Here is a 22,686-nt window from a genome sequence, read left to right on the forward strand (position 1 = left end):
TCTCGTAAATTTGGACAACATTCTATCATATTGTTTCAAGAACCAACATTGAATGGTAGAGAGGGAGCCACTATGTGATCTCTCTATTTCCTAATAATTTTCAGAACACTTGTAAAATGCATTTTCCTCCCATTTTTAACATTTTATCTCTGACCTACAAGAATACATGACCCTGCTATTGTATATGATTTGCTTCTATCGAGTAACATAAATAAGAGATAACAAAAATCATGGATCGATATAAGGGGTAATCTAAACAAAAGTCGAAAAACTGAAGCAACACACGTGTAAGGGTATGTGGGATAGTAAAATAAACAGGTACTCACTTGCATCTGTGAGTTTTTCTTCTCCAGAAAATAAAAGAAATGATCCACAGTACAAGAATGGTAGAAAATGGTCAGTAGGAATGATTGAAAATCAGCTCGTGCTATCATTCAGCGGGGAAAGTGACAAAATGGTTTTCTTGTGATAATGCAAGAAGAATCAGAAAATCTCAAGATAATGAAAAAGAAAAAAGGATTTAAGACAGAGGCATTATTGGAAAATTATATTAAAACAAATTTGGTAAAATCTCTCCATATTATTCAGATAAAAGCATGGTTAATGTCAAGGTTGCGATTCCTATCATAAGATTGTCTAATCATATAACAGAAAAATGATTAATATCAAACTGAGGATTGCAATAGAGTGAAATCTTTAAGATATTGATTCACAATAGGGGATCAGAATCTGGATGGCAAGATCCTTCTTATTAACTATAGGAACTTGAAATACTTGAAGTTATAGAAAAAAGTATTCTTCCTTGAAGTAACATGTATTCGATTTTTATTTTCAGTACCACGAATGGAAATTCAAAATGACCAAACCATCAACATTGTAAATACCTTCAATATTGATACAACGGAAAAGTTCCTATTCACCAATTGCTTCCTCACTGGCGGTCTCCCTTCCAGTGACATTTCTTTACACAAGTTCTGAGCGATCTCCTTTAACAATACCATTTGTGCTTTTTCTGTCCCAATAGATACAATTGCTTGCCTCATTGACTCTATACCAGCCTCAAGAGCATGAAGCCTCTGAGCGATCTCTTTTAACGATACCAGTTGTAACGTCCCGAAAATTTGAAGGTTCACGTGAGCTACATGGATGCAAGTTATCAAATTTCTTATGTATTTTAATTAATTTATTTTAATTGTAATAATTAATTATGGTAGGCACGATTACATGTTTAAAATAGGGTTTTATAATAAAATGGATAAAACTTTATTTTAAAAGTTATTCGACACGCGATCGAGGAACTGAGGCCGGTGATCGTAAAAAGGAAAATATTTTTATTAAATAATATTTTTATTTATTTGATGTATGATATATTTTAAATGATATTTTAGAAAATGCCAACTTATTGGGTGTTTTTAAGCGCCATGTCGTATTTTAACCGACAGTCATTTTTTGACGAAAATAGAGACTTTTTGGAGGCTCGGTTAATATTTTTGAAAAGTAACCTAAACAAAATATTTTAATTATCATCTAATGGGCCTAATATACTATGATTAATAGGCCTAAACTTGTACCAAGTAATTTAATTAAAATATAAGCCCTAAAACCCTACCTACACACACATCAAATACACGCCCCACCCTAGGAAATTACTAGGACTCTTCCATCAGCACATAAACAAACACACAACATGTTTTCAAAGGGAATTCACGTAAGGCTTGAAGGAAAAATCAGCAAGGTTGCATCTCTCGTCTCTCCGCCAATGTTCCTCGTATCACAAGTCATTTTTCGTGCGTAATAAACGCAAAGGCATTCCTTAATCTCCCTTCACTCATCTTTCACACCATATTATATGTTTGATACATGATTGCATGAAAAACATGATAAACTTTATATATTTTCGTTTTTACGACTATACACGCATAAAACTAGAGTTTTCACCTTTTGAAACTCTTTCTTATGATGCACAAAGGGGCTGCAATGATAGGGTTACTAGATGAGATGTTTTTCCACATGTTTAAGGGTCATGAGATGCATGTTTAAGGGCTGGAAAGGTTAGGGCAAGAGGATGAACGAAAATATGTGATTCTAGAGTCCTAGACTTTTTGGCTTGAGGTTCCTTGAAGGGTGCGGCTCGGTCATGGTTAAGGGCTGCGTCCAGGGGTCCTAATGGGGCTGGGTCAGGGTCCTAGATGTCCTGGAGGAAGGCTGGTGCAAGGCCTAGGTTTGTAGGGGAAGCTAGACGCGAGAATGGCTTAGGAAGGGTTCATATGGGCCGTCCTCGTGCAAGAGCTTTAGAGGCTGTTCCATTAGCATTTCTAGGGTTCGGTCATGCTCCTAGGAGGAAACTAAGGTCTGAACATGGTGGTTAAGGGTTGGAGTAGAGGCAAGCTACGGTCCGAACAAACTAGGGTTAGGGTTCTTGTGCAGAAATTTCCAGCAAGGTTCTAGGTTTGTTCAAGGGTTATAATTGGCTTGATTTGGGTTGTATATGGTATGGTTAGGTGTTGATAAGCTATGATTCAAGTTTGGTTAAGTTTCGAGTTAATTCTGGTTAAAACGGGGATGTACGTCTATGTGATAAATACGATCAAAAAATTAGTTGAGGAGCGTAAGTTTACGTCTAAGAAATATTTATGAGTATATTTTAAGGTGTTCTGTTAAATTTGGATAGATTTAGGTCGTCGTTTTAAGGTTTAAGGATATATTGGGATAGTTAGTGTTTCAGGGACAAAACGGTCATTTTACACCTGAAAAATGTTAGACGTGTTGGAAGTGCCCTGAATGCTATAATAAATGTTAAAATGTTTATTTCAAATGTTTAGAAAATTTTATGATGAAACGTTAATGCTAAAAGACATATTGCATGCTTGGTTTAAAAGAAAAAATGATTTATAAATGAATGAATTTTTAAAAGTGATGGAAATATGAAAAGTTGAAGGAGATGAATTAATTGTTACTAATACAATGATACGATGATATGCAAGGCCAAGGTTCGGTTTGTGGGTGAGAGTGTCGCTGATGTACCCGCCGCTCGGTACCGTGGTTATACGTAGATGGATCCATCGACCAACAGCTGATACGAAAGTCACAATTAATGATCTGAGTTCAATAAAAAGAGAAACATATACGTATATGATGAAAGGAAAGAAAAGCATATGATGAAAAGGAAAAAAGTATATGATGAAAAGAAAAATGTTTAAATTATGCATGTTCATGAAAATCTATTTTATTATAAGTATCTTTCACTGTTGCTTGTGAATATTTATTTATTACCTGTTATTATAGTTAAGGTTTGTTGAGTCAACAGACTCACTAGGTGTGATCGATGCAGGTGAGCATGAATTTGATGGAAAACTTGATGGATGAACAAACTGGACTGAAGGTGCACACAACTCGAGAACCGTCGCTAGTTTTCTGCAAAATTACATTTATGATTTAAGTTTACATTAAAAGATTTTATGGATTATGATACTTTTGACGTATTAATATGTTTATGCTTTATTTTGGAATAAATGCTAAGTTCAGGTATGGTTGACGCTTACGATTTCATGTTTCAAATTATGTTTTGGATTTTCAAATAATTAGTTGGTGTTTTTATTCTTAAATGACGCAAAATATTTCTATAGATATGTATGTGGTTAAGCCGAATGGTTTAGAAAAAAAAATCTAGTACATTTTAAAGAAAAACGAGTAGTGGACGTTTCACATTTCTTTACACAAGTTCAGAGCGATCTCCTTTAACAATACCAATTGTGATTTTTCTGTCACAATATATACAATTGCTTGCCTCATTGATTCTATATCAGCCTCAAGAGCATGAAGCCTCGCATAAATTTTCTGGATCTCCAGATCTCTACCATCAGAATGATTTGGTGACTCCCTATAACTTTTGTCATCTCCAACTTCTGATGCATTATCCACCTTCCTCAGATTCAAATTCCCCTCCACATGAAAAATCTCCATCTTCTTGAAACTACAACCAGACTTTGGTGAATCTGGGGCAAGATCTTGGCCCATTTCTTTACTCATTTCGCCAGAGCAGTCAGCTGAGCACTTTCGGATATTATCGGCCTCCCTTGAAGAGTGATCATTCACCACCTTTTCAACTACATCTATTTCTCCAATGCATTCCCCATCAGGCTCCTTGGACTTCGATCTCTCCAATTGACGCTATATTCTAAATCCTCCAACTGATCCCTAGATCGAGGAGTTTCTCCAAATGCATATTTCTCAACATCAACAACTTCATCATCACCATCAGGATAAAATTGGGACCCGTTCAATTTGCATTTGAGTGGAGGGTAAAAAGTATCCCTTTATTTTGTAAGAAAATTCAGAACCGAAGATTAGAAGCTTTTTAGATTTTGATTTAGAACACTTTTTAAAAAATAGAATTAAGTCAAACACCAATTTTTTGGAAAATGAAAAAAAACAATTGAAACCAATTATATGAAACAGTCTCATAGATCACATTTGTGAGGCGAATTTATGACAAAACACAATCTATGAAAAATATTACTTTTTATGCAAAAAATATTATTTGTCACTTTTATTATGAACAAGGTCGATCCATCTTACAGATATAGATTTGTGATGATATATCGCATAATATGTAATTTTCTTTATTTCCCTTTCGAAAAATAATAATTTTAGAGAAATTGGTATCAAACATATAGATATCCTTGATAAATCATAGCACCAAACAGATAAAAAGTGGTTATCATCCAATCAAAAAATTGAAAAAAATGATGCATTCATGTTCTTAGGACATCCACATAACACCAATCATCTAATCACAAAGTGTAGGCTCCACATGCTACATACACGTTAAGAAATTAATTTTATCAAAATTATTTTAAGGGCAAAATCGTCGGTATTTTCATAAAATATCAGTTTAAGCCAAAATTTTGAAAAATCAAAAAAACGCCCCTAGGCCCGAACAATTCAAGCTCACGACCCAGCACGGTACCCGAGACGTTCCCAGGCACCTTCCCGCATTGCGCTCCTGTCTACCCGAAACTGTTCAGGGCAAACCTGAAAATATATTTTTTTAAAATCTGTGTTTTTTTTAAAAAATTGAGGGGCGTTTTTCTTAAAATTCTTACAGGTTAGAAATAATAAACTCAAAATAATTTAATTAAAACACACGATTGAGAATTACCGGATCTGATACCACTGTTGATGTATCGTGTTCTTGCACCCAAGACGCAACGGAAGTTTAAAATTTTTGCTTGGGCATCGTTTGTTTAAAAACCATACATATGTTCTTTAGAGTTATACCTTCGCATATTAAACACTGGACTCCAAACTATTCCGATATTTTAGCGGAGATAGCCTTTCTTGTATATCCCTTCGAACGGCTCTTCAACTTTGATCGTCTAATTAGGTCCACGATCGAAGAATTTCTTGCTCTCTTGGATTTCACTAGAAATCGCAAGTGATATGTGCGTTGAGACTATAGCCTCCGAATTTACAAAATGCGGAGATGGTACGGCGCCGCAGGTGGAAGGACACAAGGTGGCCGAAAAATTCTTCACAAGAATTGTGTTGGCCGAGAGGCCTTTGAAAGTGGGTAATTGATTGATTCTTAATCAATCATTAATCAAGCTAATGAAGTCATTAATCCAAAATAAATTATATGACTTGATTTGCTTCCATCTCCACATGGCCGTGACTTCCATTGGAGGAGAGAAAATCTTTGTGTTGTATTTTGTGTGCAAGAGTTTTGTTATGGTATTAGTGTTAGAGTAGATGCCATGCAAGCCAACGGTTGGCTAGGGAATTTATTGACTCAAGTGTAATAAATAATCTTTATTTTAATATAATTTAACTTTTTACGGTCTTGTTATACTTTATCTGTATACCAATGCTAACAGCATAGATAAAGTCCTTGATTATGCTTTAATACAAATGAGTCGTAATTCGATGTTGAAACTCGTTTGTAAATACTGCATATTCTAAATTCGTTCCTAGTCGATTCAGCCGCTTAAAACAGGGATAAAGGTCGCTTGAGCTCGAGACTAGCATCTGTGATGTTGTGTACTGCGTTTCTTGGTAAGGGCATGGAGATGTCCAACCATGTAGATGGGTAATCATATGATGATTATACCGAACAACCCTCCCTCGGACTTTCTAAGTGGTTATCATGCATCGAGAGGATAAGTCCGTGGTTATGATTGTACACTATTAGTCCTTACGACCCGGGACAACACTGAGGCTCTATATGCTAGGGCTGTGCTTTGACTCGTTTATCGGCTTCAGGAGAGTCAACAGGTGGTGAGGATGGGTACAGTTACGACACATATAGGAGCCAGTGCATTGTAGTCGGGGATTCACCGCTCACCTGCGGGTGTGGATATCCTATGTGATATAATGAAATAATAGTGCATGGAACATCTGGCCAGAGTATGAGATGTATGTTGGAGAAGGAGTTCTCCAATAGTACACGCGATGCCACTAATATAGTTGTCACATAGTTATCGAATTATTATGCAACCCTCGATGAACCAATGGTTGCAGATTTGATTGGGATATATGAGATGAAGGGACCGTACTGTACGTTAATCATAATCGACTGGTTCTTGCAGGCATTTTCAGTGATACCTAGGGGATCATGGGGCGATGCTACTAGACTCTATTACCATGATCCGATGGGTGCAATCAGAAATGAGTTCTGACATTCTTAATCAAGGTGTTGATGAAAAGAATGGGGCTAACTAGGGTAAGCCCGAATAAGAATAAATATTATTCTGAATCACAAAGAGTTGTGAACCCACGGCTAGCTGTATCCCTGAACCATTGAGGGTCACACAAGTACTGGATTATTTGTTTCCGTTGAGAGAATAAATTCAAGGAGTTGAATTTATATTATGATATAGTAAATTCAAGGAGTTGAATTTATGATAATTAAATTTTGAGAAAATAAATTCAATGAGTTGAATTTATGATATAGTAAATTCAAGAAGTTGAATTTATGAAATTTGGAGAGAATAAATTCAAGGAGTTGAATTTATAAAATTTGATAATTTAATTTATTAAACTCAAAAGTTTGGTTTATTAAATATTAAATTTTGGAGGTGATAAATTCAAGAAGTTGAACTTATAATTTAAATATTAAATTCAAATGTTGAATTTATAATTGATTTAATTTATTAAGCTCAAAAGTTGGGTTTATTAAATATTAAATCAAATATAGTGGGAGTATGTTTAATGGGCTTGTATGAGTACAAATCCAACATATTAAATAATTAAAGTTATTAATGGGCCTTGATTAATGGATTAAACTAGTGTGACTAGCCCAATTAATTAATAAGTCAATTAATGTTAATTAAAGGGCCCAATTATTATACTATGATAATTAGGTCATGAGTTAATATAAATAAGAGTAGATAAGAGAAACCCTGGCCACCACCTCATAGTGATTTTCGAAAATCACCTCACCTCTTCTCTCAAATATTTCGGCCACCTTGAATTATTTTTAGGGTTTGAGCCGTCTCTCGATATTTGATCTCCAACGTAAATCTCTTCCAATATTTCTAGTGCAATTTGGAAGAGGAACACACAATTCAGTTGTGGACTTGATAGGAGGATTTCATCGAAAAAAGTTCGTAGGGAATCAACAAGAGCTAATCCATTAATACCAGATCATTTGGTGTCCAATAATTTATTCAGAAAAGGTATAACAATTTTAACATCCTATGTATGTTTTGTTAAAATCATACGAGCGTCCAAATAAAAAACCATCTTGAATGTCAAGATCTAAAATTTTTAAAAAACTTCCGCTGCGTTTGCGCGTGTAGAAAACCAGATCCAACAGTGGTATCAGATCCAGTTTTTCTAAATCGTAATGTTTGATATTGAATAATTTATTTCTAACCACACAAGAAAATTTTTTAGAAAATTATAGCACCATGAAAAAGTATTTTTTTCAAAAAAAAAAAAAAATTTGGGTCTGCCCGGAACTGTTCCGGACAGTGCACAATTCGCGCCGCCGCGCGCAGCAGGCGTGCGCGCTGTGCGGAGCCTCCGCACGACGCGCGGCGTGCCGAACGTCTGCACGCTGCGCGCACGGCGTGCCGCAGCGCTGCGCGCGCCCAGCGCGCACAAGCTCCTGCCACTGCCCGAAACTTTCGGGCGGCGGGCGGGCAGTGAGGACGGCTGCCGGGGATCGTCTCGAGAAGCGTGCCGAATGGTGGGCTTGAATTGTTTGGGCCCAGGGTGCAATTTTGCCGATTTTTCAAATTTTTGGGCAAATTTGAAATTTTTGAAAATTGGTTCAATTTTTATTTTGAAAAATTGATTTTTAGAAAATTAATAATTTTTTTGTAAAATAAATAATTAGAATATGATTTAAATTATTTATGGTAAAATGAGTTTTACAAGAAATCAATTATTATTGATTTAATTGGAAATTAAATAAAGGAGTTTATTTAATTTATTAAATTTTTTAATAATTGTGGTGGTTAGTGATAAAATTATTAGATATATGATTTATCAATTAATTAAATTTTTTAATTAAATTGATGTTAATATTTGATATTAAATGCATGAAAGATGATCGAGAGCCTTGACCAATGTGTTAGGTGTATGTTAGGATATTTTGCTGTTTTTATTCATTTTGTTAATATTTGATATTATTAAAGTGGGCTTGGTTTATGGCCCGTTCCCACCCCCATGAGATGTATCCCTTATGTGCCATGGCTATTTAAATGTAATCATTAGAAATAGTGGGAGATCAAAACTGGAAGATGTTGGGCCCGATGAACAAGATGAAGACATGTAAAATATTGGAAGCTCTTGTAATAGTTGCATTTGCATCGCTGCATTCACCTAGGTTTTGGACCTGGATCCTTGTTTGGCTCACATGGATCTAATAGTGTTGGCGATCGATCATCCTTATTTATTGTTGAATGTCATATTATGATATATGCGATATATAGTAGTATGCATGTATGTATATTATTAGATTATATAGTTACATGGATCCGGCAAACATACAAACTCGTGGCACGCTATTTTAAAAATTAAAATGATGAGACAATTTTAAAATTAAAATCTCTCATTTTGAATATGATTCAAAATTCATATCAAACCAAAAAAGTAAAAATTAAAAGAGTTTAATTTTTCCTTGCCTTCCATCAACCGTGGTTGCATGTTGATCGCTACTCGCGGATAGTGTCTGGCTCATATTATTGGGGAGGCCTGTACGTCGGAAAGCTGTGACTTCCACCGGACATATGATGTGAATTGAGTGGAACTCCCATGACTTCGGCTCATATTATTGGGGGAACTCATGGCGACCGTCTACTACAATTCAACATTGATGGGTTGGTTTGACACGTGAAAATAAACGACGTCATATTACTGGGTCCTTATTAAACGTGAGGCAAAACACGCGGAGGTTGCATAGGGATGCAATTGGATTCTACCTTTTAGAAATTATAATTGGCTGATATTATTCGGGATTATAATTGGCTAATTGGACTCTACGTGCCTACTAAGGAAATACAATTTCTCTTTTTCATCAAAGGGTGGTGGAAATGTCAAAATAGTGGGAGGGAGATTTATAAAATAAAATCCATATTTTATATCTTAAAATTATTTTAAAATAATCAGCAACCATTATTCTGTTTCCATATCATTATATTTTCGATTTCGTCACGTAATCCATTTCTGTTATTAACAAGCTAACCGAATCTAATTTTCAAGACTGGTTGGAAAAATTGTTCTAAATTCGAAGAAAATGACACACACACTAATGTCAGTCCTGCTGAACTGACAAAACATGCAAGATGGTAGGACCATAGTATGCAAGCTAAAGTGTAACATGCTCGCTTCTATGTCAAATGAACTGTAGGGACAGTTTGAGGAAATTTTGAATGCTGCTGACATTCGAATGCACGTACAAGAGTTGCATGGTGCATGAAACTATGCACACCACTTTCAAGGAACTCATGACTACACACATGCAAGACAGGGCTTTGGCTCATGAGCGTGGTGTACGTATGACTGGGCTTATTGAGAATATGGTGGGCCTAGAATATGTGATTCCTAACAAGTTACTAGATAACATCAATTTGTTGTCTTTCTCTTCCTCATTTGACGGGTTTATGGTGAACTTCAATTTGAATAAGATAGATGATAGCTTTGAAGAGCAAGTCAATATGCTTATAACTTATGAGATCACCATAAAACATGAAATTGTTGTTTTTATAATGGGTCTCTCGTCGGACGAAAAATGGCCCACAATGTAAGGGAATGAAATGTTCTGCCTCTCACAAGAAAAACAATCCCAATAAGAGGCAAACTCTGAAAGACACTTAAAAGGCCTACAAAGCCCGATAAGTTAGAACATATTTATTTCATTGCAAGAAGTCCGGACATAAGAAATTATATGTGCCAGAAATGTTCTGAAAATGATAAGTGAATGTCCAAGTAAACTGATTTCAACAACAAATAAAAGAAAGTTAGATGATCCAAATCCCACACAAATATGGCACGCTAGAATATGTCACATTTCCCAAAGAAGGATGCACAAACTAGTGGGAGAAGGCATGTTTGACTTGTCAGACATAAATTTTCTACCTACTTGTAAATCCTGTCTAAAAGGGAAAATGACAAAAACTCCATTCAATGGAAATGTGGAACGTGCGCATGGTCTATTGGATTTGATCCACACAGACATTTGTGTCCCGCTAAGTGTTAGCACCAAATATGGGCAATCCTACTTCATTATCTTTACTGATGACCATTCGAGGTATGGGTATGTTTATGAAACACAAATCTGAAGCATTTGAAAAGTTCAAAGAATTCAGATCTGAAGTAGAAAATCAGCTGGAAAGAAGTATTAAGGCGCTTCGATCTGAACGAGGTGGTGAATACTTAAGTGCTGAATTTTTGGATTATCTAAAAGAGAATGAGATTCTATCACAGTGGACTCCACCAACAACACCACAATTGAATGGTGTTTCTGAACGTAGTAATCAAACCTTGTTGGACATGGTTCGATCGATGATAGGATTTACTGAATTGCCTACATCGTTTTGGGGCATTGCGCTTGAAACCGCGGCAATGTTGTTAAATAATGTCCATATTAAAGAAGTGGATAAAACACCATATAAGATATGGATGGGAAAAACTCCCAAATATTCTTACGAGAGAATATGGGGATGTCCTGCTTACGTGAAGCAGAAAGTGGGAGACAAATTGGATAGTAGATCCACTTTGTACTACTTTGTAGGATATCCAAAGAATTCTGTTGGATATTATTTCTATCATCCCAATGAAGCAAAAGTGTTTGTTTCAAGAAATGCCACCTTTTTGGAAAGAGAATTTCTATTAGATAGAAAAGGCAAGATGATAGAACTTGAAGAAATTCAAGATACTCCCTCAACTATAGTAGTTGAACCTAATTTCCAACAACCAGTAGTTGAAGTACAAGCTCCTAGAAGGTCTGATAGGGTTATTAGACCGCCTACAAGATATACGCTTCTTCATGAACAAGGCCATGATGAGTCTTGTGTTGGATGTGATCCAATGAATTTAAAAGAAGCGATATCTGATACTGATTCAACCAAATGGCTGGAAGCCAATGCAGTCAGAAATGGACTCTATGTATTCAAACTAAGTTTGGACATTAGTGGATCCATCTGAGGGAATCGTTCCCATATGATGCAAATAGATCTACAAAGAAAGCTTGGGGCGGATGGGAAGGTAGTGACCTTCAAAGTAAGACTGCATGGAAAAGGTTATACTCAAAGGCAAGGAGTTGTCTATGAGAAATTTTTTTCACCAGTTGCTATGTTTAAGTCAATTAGAATACTACTAGCCATAGCAGCATAGTATGACTATGAGATATGACAAATGGATGTAAAGACTGCATTCCTCAATGGAGACATCAAAGAGGAAATTGATATGTCTCAACCTGAGGGATACACATCAGTGGGAAGTGAGCATAAGGTATGCAAACTTCAGAGATCAATATATGGTCTCAAGTAGGAGCCAAGGAGTTGGAACCTCAGATTTGATAGCACTATCAAAGAGTTTGGTTTTGCTAAGAATCCTGAGGAACCATGCGTGTACAAGAAAGTTAGTGGGAGTGCAGTGACATTTCTAGTATTTTATGTTGATGACATCCTACTCATTGGGAATGATGTAGGATTACTGCAATCGACTAAAGTATGGTTAGCAAGTAAATTCTCCATGAAAGACATGGGTGAAGCATCCTACGTATTGAGAATACAAATCTCTAGAGATAGATCAAAGAGGATGCTCGGCCTCATCCAAGCCACCTATATCAATACCATTATAAAACGATTCTCTATGGAAGAGTCCAAGAGATGATATTTACCAATGTGTCATGGTATTACTCTATCTAAGGCAATGTGTCCCAAAAACTGATTAAGAGATAGAGATGATGACACAAATTCCATATGCGTCAGCCAATGGTAGTATCATGTATGGTATGATATCGACGCGTCCTAATGTTGCTTATGATTTGAGTGTTACAAGCAGATATCAGGCGAACCTTGGTCCACTACATTGGAAGGCCGTGAAAGATATTCTTAAGTACTTGAGAAGGACTAAGAACTTGTTCATGGTCTATGGGGGTGGAGAATTAAAATTGGAAGGCTACACTGATTCTAGCTTCCAATGTTACGTAGATGATTCGAAATCGACCTCTTGCTTTGTAGTCATGCTTAATGGTGCGGCTGTCTCTTAGAAAAGTTCCAAGCAAGACACCGTTGTGGATTCCACTACTGAAGCTAAATACATTGTTGCATCTGATGCAGCCAAATAGATAGTTTGAATGAGGAATTTTGTCCAAGAGTTGGGCGTTATTCCTAATGGAGTTGATCCAGTCCCGTTGTACTGGGACAACACTGGTGTTGTTGCGCAAGCAAAGGAACCAAGGTCTCATCAGCGATCCAAACCTGTACTGAGGAAGTTTCACATCATACGGGAGATTGTGGGAAGAGGAGACATATCGGTCGAAAGAGTCCCCTCTGCAGATAATGTTGCTGATCCACTTACATAGCCCTTGCGAGAACCATTGTTTGAAAAGCATCGCGAAGCAATGGGATTAAGGGTAGTTGGCTCTAGGGCAAGTGGGAGATTGTCAGAGTAGATGCCCTGCAAGCCAACGGTTGGCTAGGGAATTTATTGACTCAAGTGTAATAAACAATCTTTATTTTAATATAATTTAACTTTTTATGGTCTTGTTATACTTTATTTGTATACCCATGCAAACAACATATATAAAGTCCTTGATTATGCTTTAATACAAATGAATCGTAATTCGATGTTGAAACTCGTTTGTAAATACTGCATATTTTAAATTCGTTCCTAGTCGATTCAGCCGCCTAAAACAGGGATAAAGGTCGCTTGAGCTCGAGACTAGCATCTGTGATGTTGTGTACTGCGTTTCTTGGTAATGGCATGGAGATGTCCAAACATGCAGATGGGTAGTCATATGATGATTATACAGAACAACCCTCCCTCGGACTTTCCAAGTGGTTATCATGCATCGAGAGGATAAGTCCGTGGTTATGATTGTACACCATTAGTCCTTACGACCCGGGACAACACTGAGGCTCTATATGCTAGGGCTGTGCTTTGACTCGTTTATCGGCTCCAGGAGAGTCATCAGGTGGCGAGGTTGGGTACAGTTGCGACACATATAGGAGCCAATGCATTGTAGTCGGGGATTCACCGCTCACCTGCAGGTGTGGATATCCTATGTGATATAATGAAATAATAGTGCATGGAATCTCTGGCCAGAGTATGAGATGTATCTTGGAGAAGGAGTTCTCCAATAGTATACGCGATGCCACTATTATAGTTGTCACATAGTTATCGAATTATTATGCAACCCTCGATGAACCAATGGTTGCAGATTCGATTGGGATATATGAGATGAAGGGACCGTACTGTACGTTAATCATAATCGACTGGTTCTTGCAGGCACTATCAGTAATACCTAGGGGATCATGGGACCATGCTACTAGACGCTATTACCATGATCCGATGGGTGCAATCAGAAATGAGTTCTGACATTCTTAATCAAGGTGTTGATGAAAAGAATGGGGCTAACTTGGGTAAGCCCGAATAAGAATAAATATTATTCAAAATCACAAAGAGTTGTAAACCCACGACTAGCTGTATCCCTGAACCATTGAGGGTCACACAAGTACTGGATCATTTGTTCCCGTTGAGAGAATAAATTCAAGGAGTTGAATTTATATTATGATATAGTAAATTCAAGGAGTTGAATTTATGATAATTAGATTTTGAGAAAATAAATTCAAGGAGTTGAATTTATGACATAGTAAATTCAAGAAGTTGAATTTATGAAATTTGGAGAGAATAAATTCAAGGAGTTGAATTTATAAAATTTGATAATTTAATTTATTAAACTCCAAAGTTGGGTTTATTAAATATTAAATTTTGGAGGTGATAAATTCAAGAAGTTGAATTTATAATTTAAATATTAAATTAAATGTTGAATTTATAATTGATTTAATTTATTAAGTTCAAAAGTTGAGTTTATTAAATATTAAATCAAATATAGTGGGAGTATGTTTAATGGGCTTGTATGAGTACAAATCCAACATATTAAATAATTAAAGTTATTAATGGGCCTTGATTAATTGATTAAACTAGTGTGACTAGTCCAATTAATTAATCAAGCCAATTAATATTAATTAAAGGGCCCAATTATTATACTATGATAATTAGGTCATGCGTTAATATAAATAAGAGTAGAGAAGAGAAACCCTAGCCACCACCTCATAGTGATTTTCGAAAATCACCTCACCTCTTCTCTCAAATATTTCGGCCACCTTGAATTATTTTTAGGGTTTGAGCTGTCTCTTGATATTTGATCTCCAACGTAAATCTCTTCCAATATTTCTAGTGCAATTTGGAAGAGGAACACACAATTCAGTCGTAGACTTGATAGGAGGATTTCATCGAAGAAAGTTCGTAGGGAATCAACAAGAGCTAATCCGTTAATACCGGATCAGTTGGTGTCCAATGATTTATTCACCAAAGGTATAACGATTCTAATATCCTATGTATGTTTTGTTAAAATCATACGAGCATCCAAATAAAAACACATCTTGAATGTCAAGATCTAAAATTTTTAAAAAACTTTCGCTGCCTTTGCGCGTGTAGAAAACCAGATCCAACAATTAGCACCCCTCATGGTGTATATATAGAGTGAGACTCCTAATTAGATCAGGAGTCCCTCTTCCACAAGGACTCTAATTTCACTATATTTAAATTCTCATATAATTAATCAATAATATATTTATTAACTTTTAATAATACAAGATATAATAATACCACATATATATATATATTTTATATCACCATATAAAATATACACATGTATATGTACATTAGTTAAATAACTATTATTTAATTTATAAAATAAATCATTAGTTAATTTAATTCTAGACTTCTCTAGAACATTTATTGGAATTTGTATGTGTTAGTAATCACTACTACTAGTATCACCATTTAATTAATAAATTCTAAATTTACTAAATACATGATTCTGAACTCATTATAACCCCAATCGACGATCCGAGAGCGCCGATGTACAAATGATACAAATCTTGTTCATATATATGAAAATCGAAAATTTTGAAGATCAAAATTTTTGCTTACCATATTGGTTAGCTGTCAGTTTTAGTAAACTCCTTCACAAAACAGATAGTTCCACTCTCATTCCTTATTTAGCAATCATGCTAACTTCCAATTCCTCTATCATATAGAATCAGCACATAAACTCATTTATAAGCTTCCTGTTTGATCTCCATTAAACTATAGTCGCCAAATTCCAACTTCTTGAAATTTGACTATCTCAATGGAAACAAAAAATCTGTTACTTGTGTGACCCTCAATGGTTCAGGAATACAGCTAGCCGTGGGTTCACATCTCCATGTGATTTAGAATAACATTTATTCTTATTCAGATTTACCATAGTTAACCCCATTCATTTCATCAACTCCTTGATTAAGAATATCAGAACTCATTTCTGATTGCACGCAACAGATCATGGTAGGAGCGTCTATTAGCATCGCCCATGATCCCAGAGATATCACTGATAGTGCCTGCAAGAACCTTTACTCATGGTTAGCGTACAGTACGGTCCCTTTTAAAACATATATCCCGATCAAATCTGCAACTTTAGTATATCGGGAGTTATATATGAATTCGATAACGATATGATTTATCTTTGAGCAATAGTGTCATGGTAAGCGCAACTGAGGAAACACCTTTCCAAACTGCACATGTCTTACTCCGGCCACAGATTCCTTGTACTATTAACTAATCAAACCACATATGATATCTTTACCCATAGGCAAAAGGTGAATCCCCGACTACAATGTCTTTGCTCCTACGTATTTCGAAACTACACCCAACCTCGTCACTTGAATACCCTCAATGGAGTCGATAAATGGATCAAAGTGCATGCTAGTACGTATAGCCCCTACATTGTCACGGGTCAAAGGAATAACGGTCTACAACCATTACTGCGGAATATTCCACTCGATAAGTGAGAACCACTTGAACAGTCCTTGGGAGGTCTGTTCAGTGTATCATCATATGATCACCCATTGGTGTGAATGGACATCTCCATGCCCTTTCCAATGAAATATGGCTTTTACACCACAGACGATAGTCTCGAGCTCGAGCGACCTTTATCCTTGTTTTAAGTGGTTGATTCGCTTAGGAACCTGTTTAGAATATACAGTACACTTCCTAATGAGTTTCATGGTCTTACTTCGTGAGGCAGACCTCATTGTACCTATTGTATATTCAAGAAATTTATCTATGCAGCTTGCATTGGTATACAGATAAAGTATAATGCCATAATCGAATGAAATCGTAAAATATTATTAAAATAAAGATTGCTTTCCTTCCACTGAGTGGAATCTTTGAGCATATGATTAGGAGCTCCACATTTAAAGTATTTGTCTGTCCCCATAAGCAAGCTCTCTCATGCTGGTGATTGCACTTTGGGCACATAGTATAAGCATTAGGCTTATGTGTAGCCTTCTTCTGGGGTTGTTTTCCCTTGCCTTTGAATTGCCCCTAAAATGGCTTCTTACACGGCTGTTGAGGCTAATGATAATGCGTATGATAAGGCCTCTTGCCCTGCTTGTCGTTCTCAATGTCCCTCTGGTCCTACTTGGCTGCTAAGGCTCTAATAATAGCAACAGAGAAGGTCATAGGACCAGCCACATGAACATCACGGCGCAATATAGACCGCAAACCATATAGAAAGTGCCTCAACTTCTCTCTTGCATAATTTGCAATCATGGGCACAAAGTGACACTCCTGCTCAAACTTTCTCACAAACTCCGCCACAGTGTGATCCCCATGCCTCAGTGTCATTAAATATGTAGTCTGACGGGAGGGGACATCATCAGTGAACTACTTTGAATAAAAAATTTTCTTGAAGCCCTCCCATCTATGGGTCTCAAGGTTCATAGTCACTAATACTCCTTCCCACCACAGTCTAACATCATCCTTCAGCAGATAGGTGGCGAATCTAACTCTGTTGGCTTCTTGTGTTTCCACAAAGGTAAAGATCACCTCTATGGAACTAATCCAACCCTATGCCACCATAGGATCAATTGTCCCCACAAAGTCCTTGGGGCCCATCTTGTGAAAGCTCTATAAACTACTTCCGGCCTCGTCCTACTCCCCACCTCGGCATTGTTCCTAAAAAATTGTGCAAAGAACTGGGTCATGCCAGCAATCATCTGTGCCTGAATATTTGGTGGTGGACGTGGAGGGGATACTCTCTCCTTGATTGGTGTCATTTTTACGTGTATTGTTGCATTAGTTTTGTGTGTGTTTGCATTGTGCATGCATGCATTTCATTTACATTTTGGTCATTTTAGAGTTAACATTTGCATATATTTGAGTCTGACTTGTACGTGATAAATTTGCAGTTAAATGTCCGATAAACTGAAACCAGAACAACAATATGCAAGCCAAGAGAAATGAGGCAGAAAATTTGGCGCTCGAGCAGTAGAATCTTACCGCTCGAGCGCGAGTATGGATTTTTGGAAGCCTTGGACAGAGGAGTTGGCACCCGAGCGGTAGAATCTTATCGCTTGGGCGCGAGGTGTGATTTTCAAATGATGAATTACAGAAGACTCGGCGCTCAAGCGGTATAATCTTACCGCTCGAGCGCGAGTGCCGCACCTCTTGTAGAAGAGATTTGAAGATTTCGGGGCACCGTTCTTCGCTATTTCGTCACAACTAGTATTGCTAATTTAATTTCTATTGTTAAAACATTGTTTTGCTTATTTCAATCATGACATCTTGTAGCTAATTTACATTATTTGTTAGGATGTAAGGGGATCCTACCCCGAAACTGAGTTTATTTAATTCATATTTTGATTTTTGGTTTATTCTTGATTCTGCTACTGTTTTATCGCGTTGTTAAAGCGTAGCTAAATTTTAGTAACTATTTTATATTGCAAGTGAGTTCGAGAGAATAGCCCGTAATAAGAACGAGTAGCATATTCCGTGGATTTATAATTTACATAGAAATATGAAGTCGGATACACGTCGATAGTCATAGTCCGGTAGGGCGAAAGCTAGGGAATTTCATAGAACGACATGCAATTAACTTGTCATAAACTGCTTCCGGCCTCGTCCTACTCCCCACCTTGGCATTTACCTAGCGAACTGTGCAAAGAATTGGGTCATGCCAGTATGCATCTGAGCCTGAAGATTTGGTGGTGGACGTGGAGGGAAAACTCTTTCCTTGATAAGTGTCATTTCTACGTGTTTTGTTTCATTAGTTTGGTGTGTGTTTGCATTGTGCATGCATGCATTTCATTTACATTTTGGTCATTTTAGAGTTAACATTTGCATATGTTCGTGTCTGACTTGTACGTGATAAATTTGCAGGTAAAAAGTCCGGTGAGCTGAAATTAGAACAACAATATGGAAGCCAAGAGAAATGAGGCCGAAAATTCGGCGCTCGAGTAGTAGAATCTTAACACTCGAGTTCGAGTATGGATTTCCGGAAGCCTTGGAAAAAAGAGTTGGCGCCCGGGCAGTAGAATCTTACCGCTCGGGCGCGAGGTTTGATTTTCAAAGGGTGAATTACATAAGACTCGACACTCGGGCGGTAGAATCTTATCGCTCGAGCATGAGTGCCACACCTGACCAGCAGAATTATAGAGGAGTTGGCGCTCGGGCGGTAGAATCTTACCGCCCGAGTGCCACTTAATTTTTGGAAAGATTTTATGGACAATTTCTTCCCTTATTTTGATGGAGGATGATATAGAAAGGAGGGTGGACGATTTGGAGTATCATTCAGACATAATTCAACAGCCAAGGAACTTAGGGAAGAGAGAAAAAGCTTGAAGCAAGGCTTGGAGAAGAGATTTGTAGATTTCCGGGCACCGTTCTTCGCAATTTCGTCACAACTAGTATTTCTAATTTAATTTTTATTGTTAAAACATTGTTTTGCTTATTTCAATCATGACATCTTGTAGCTAGTTTACATTATTTTTTTGAGTCTAAGGGGATTCTACCCCGAAACCGAGTTTAGTTAATTCATATTTCGATTTTTGTTTTATTCTTGATTGTGCTATTGTTTTATTGCATTGTTAAAGCGTAGCTAACTTTTAATAACTATTTTATATTGCGAGTGAGTTCGAGAAAATATTCCGTGATAAGAATGAGTAGCATAGTCCATGGATTTAAAATTTACATGGAAATATGAAGTCGGATACACGTCGATAGTCATAGTCCGGTAGGGCGAAAGCTAGGGAATTTCATAGAACGACATGAAATTAACCTGTGATAAATAATTAAAGAGATTTAATTACTTCATTGAGCAGAATTAGTTTGGCATAGCTCGAAAGGGCGTGTTCAATTGGATAAGAAATTTTTCGGAAGCGTAGATCACTATCAAACGAATTAAGTAAATAACGAGGGGTAGGTGAACCGAGATTCCTAACAAATTCATTTCTCATTGAATTTTAATTAACCATTCTAGCTTATATATTTCATCATTTAATTCTTGAACTTTTTTCATTGAGTTTTTATTTAATCATAGTAGTAGTAAACAATCATTCAAATTTCGTTGCTAAAGATTTAATAATTGGAAATAATAATTGTGAAATACAGTCTCTAGTGGAACGATACTCGTACTCTCGTACATTATACTATTACTTGACATCCTTCACTTGCGATTATTTTGAGCTTGGATATTATAAATTTGTATTAAGGATTTTACAGTGCAAGTTTTGCTCGATAAAGTTGTTGGTGCCGTTGCCGGGAACTGTTAATCCACAATTTTATCTCTAGTTATTTACTTTAGCATTCTTTATTTTGTTTTGTTTGACACATTCGATTTATTTGCAGGTATACATCTCGGTGCATAGCAAGATCTCTAGAGTCTGAACTAGAGACTTTCTAACCCGAGATTGAAAGAACCCATCGCAGACGAAGGCAACAACATAGGCTTAGAGACATGATGAACATGAACGAATGTGAGGAAGAGCATCATGAAGATCTAAGAGTCGAAGAACCAAGGCGCATACACATGTTGGAATACGCACAACCTTTGCTAGATGGAACAAAGCATAGTGCGACCAACCATCAGGGTGAACTAGTTCGAGATCAAACCAGCCATTATTCAAATGATTCAGAATACGGTCCAGTTTGTGGGAAATGCGCTTGATGACCCAAACACTCACGTCGCCGACTTCTTAGAAATTTGCGATACTTTTAAATTTACTAGAGTTTCTGATGATGCTGTTAGATTACATTTATTTCCTTTTTATTTGCGTGACAAAGCTAAATCCTGGTTGAATTGTTTGCCTGTAGGTTCAATCACGACTTGGGAAGATATGGCTAAGGTATTACTTTTGAAATACTTTCCTCCATCAAAAACCATGAAGCTGCGAGCGGACATAACCACCTCCTCTCAGTGCGAGCAGGAGTCACTCTACGAGGAATGGGAGCACTACAAGGACTTATTGCGAAGATGCCCACATCATGAGTTGCCTCTTGGGTTAGTTGTCCAAAATTTTTACTATGGCTTAATTTTGTCTAACTGCATCATGATAGATGTTGCGGTCAGTGGGAATCTGTTGTGGAAGACGGCCAAAGAAGGGTATGAATTACTGGAGGATATTGCTGCTAGCAGTTATCACCCTCAATTTGAGAGGAACAATCTGAGCAGGAGTCCAGGTAACCGACTTTTCTGCTGTCACTGAACAATTAGAAGCACTTAACAGGAAAATAGACAGCTTGAATGTGCCTGCAAGAGATATGCGGAGGAGAACACTATGTTAAGGATTGTCAAGACAATGGTCCTTTTTATGTGCATGAGGAGGCACCAGTAAATAAAGTGGGGATTCAAAACCGTCCTAGGAATTATCCTTATTCGAACACATACAATCCTGGATAGAGACAACATCCCAACTTCTCATGGGGTGGTCAAAGCAGTCAGAATCGAGCCTAAGGAGGACAACAGTATGGTAAGCAACCGATGTATCGATCAAAGCAGAGAGAGGAGAAGTCTGGTTTTGAGCAAATGATGTCTAAGTTCATCTCATCTACTGAAACTAGACTACAAAACCAGGATGCATCGATAAAGGGGCTAGAAAATCAGATAGGACAGTTAGAAAAGATGATTACTATTAGAGATCCAGGCACCTTGCCAAGCAACACAGAGACTAACCCGAAAGAGCAAGTGAAAGGCATAACATTGAGGAGTGGAAAAGTGCTTGAACAAGAGGAGAAAGAAAAAGAAGATCAAGGAGAGAAAAAGGCTGACATGTTCACAGGTAAGTCTTCTAACTCTACACTCGCACCCACTGCACAATCTAAAATTGTTATTCCCTCACCTTTCCCTGCTGCATTGAAAAAGAAAAAATTGGATGCACAATTCGGTAGGTTCTTAGAATTATTCAAGAAATTGCCCATTAATATTCCCTTTGCTGATGCTTTGATGCAAATACCGAGTTATGCTAAATTTCTGAAAGAAATCTTGGCTAATATAAGGAAGTTGGAGGATCATAAGACGATAAATTTGATTGAAAATTGCTCTCCATTGGTACAAAACAAGATCCCACCGAAACTAAAAGAACCAAGGAGTTTTTCTATTTCTTGCATGATTGGTGATGTTGTTTTTCATAAAGCTTTATGTGACCTTGGTACGAGTATTAACCTTATGACTTTATCTGTATTTAGGAAACTTGGAATGGGAGAGCCTAAGCCCACAAGGATGTCCTTACAGCTAGCAATCAGATCCATCAAATATCCTCGAGGAGTCATAGAGGATGTGTTGGTGAAAGTGGACAAGTTCATATTTCCAGCGGATTTTGTAGTACTCGACATGGAGGAAGACATGGAGATGCCGTTGATTTTTGGGAGACTTTTCCTTGCAACTGGAAAGGCCCTAATTGATGTTCAAGAAGGGAATTTAAGATTGAGAGTGGGAGATGAAAAAACCACTTTTGATGTCTTTCATGCTCTTAAGCACACACTGCACACTGATGACTGTTTTAGAATTGATGTTGTGGATTCACTTGTGTCTAATTTTATGCAGGATGCTATGAAGGACCCATTGAAATCCACTCTCACCACTGAATTGAAGGAGGATGACATGGAAGAAGAGAGAGCTGAAATTGTGGC

At 37.0% G+C, this 22,686-nt stretch overlaps 1 pseudogene; it reads right to left on the reverse strand.

Moving 5' to 3' along the window:
* Nucleotides 1-322: 322 nt before the first annotated feature.
* Nucleotides 323-17,837, reverse strand: LOC142504946 (myosin-binding protein 7-like; annotated as a pseudogene).
* Nucleotides 17,838-22,686: the final 4,849 nt, after the last annotated feature.

Source organism: Primulina tabacum, chromosome 10 (assembly GCF_025594145.1).
Source record: "Primulina tabacum isolate GXHZ01 chromosome 10, ASM2559414v2, whole genome shotgun sequence".
Classification (NCBI taxonomy): Eukaryota; Viridiplantae; Streptophyta; class Magnoliopsida; order Lamiales; family Gesneriaceae; genus Primulina; species Primulina tabacum.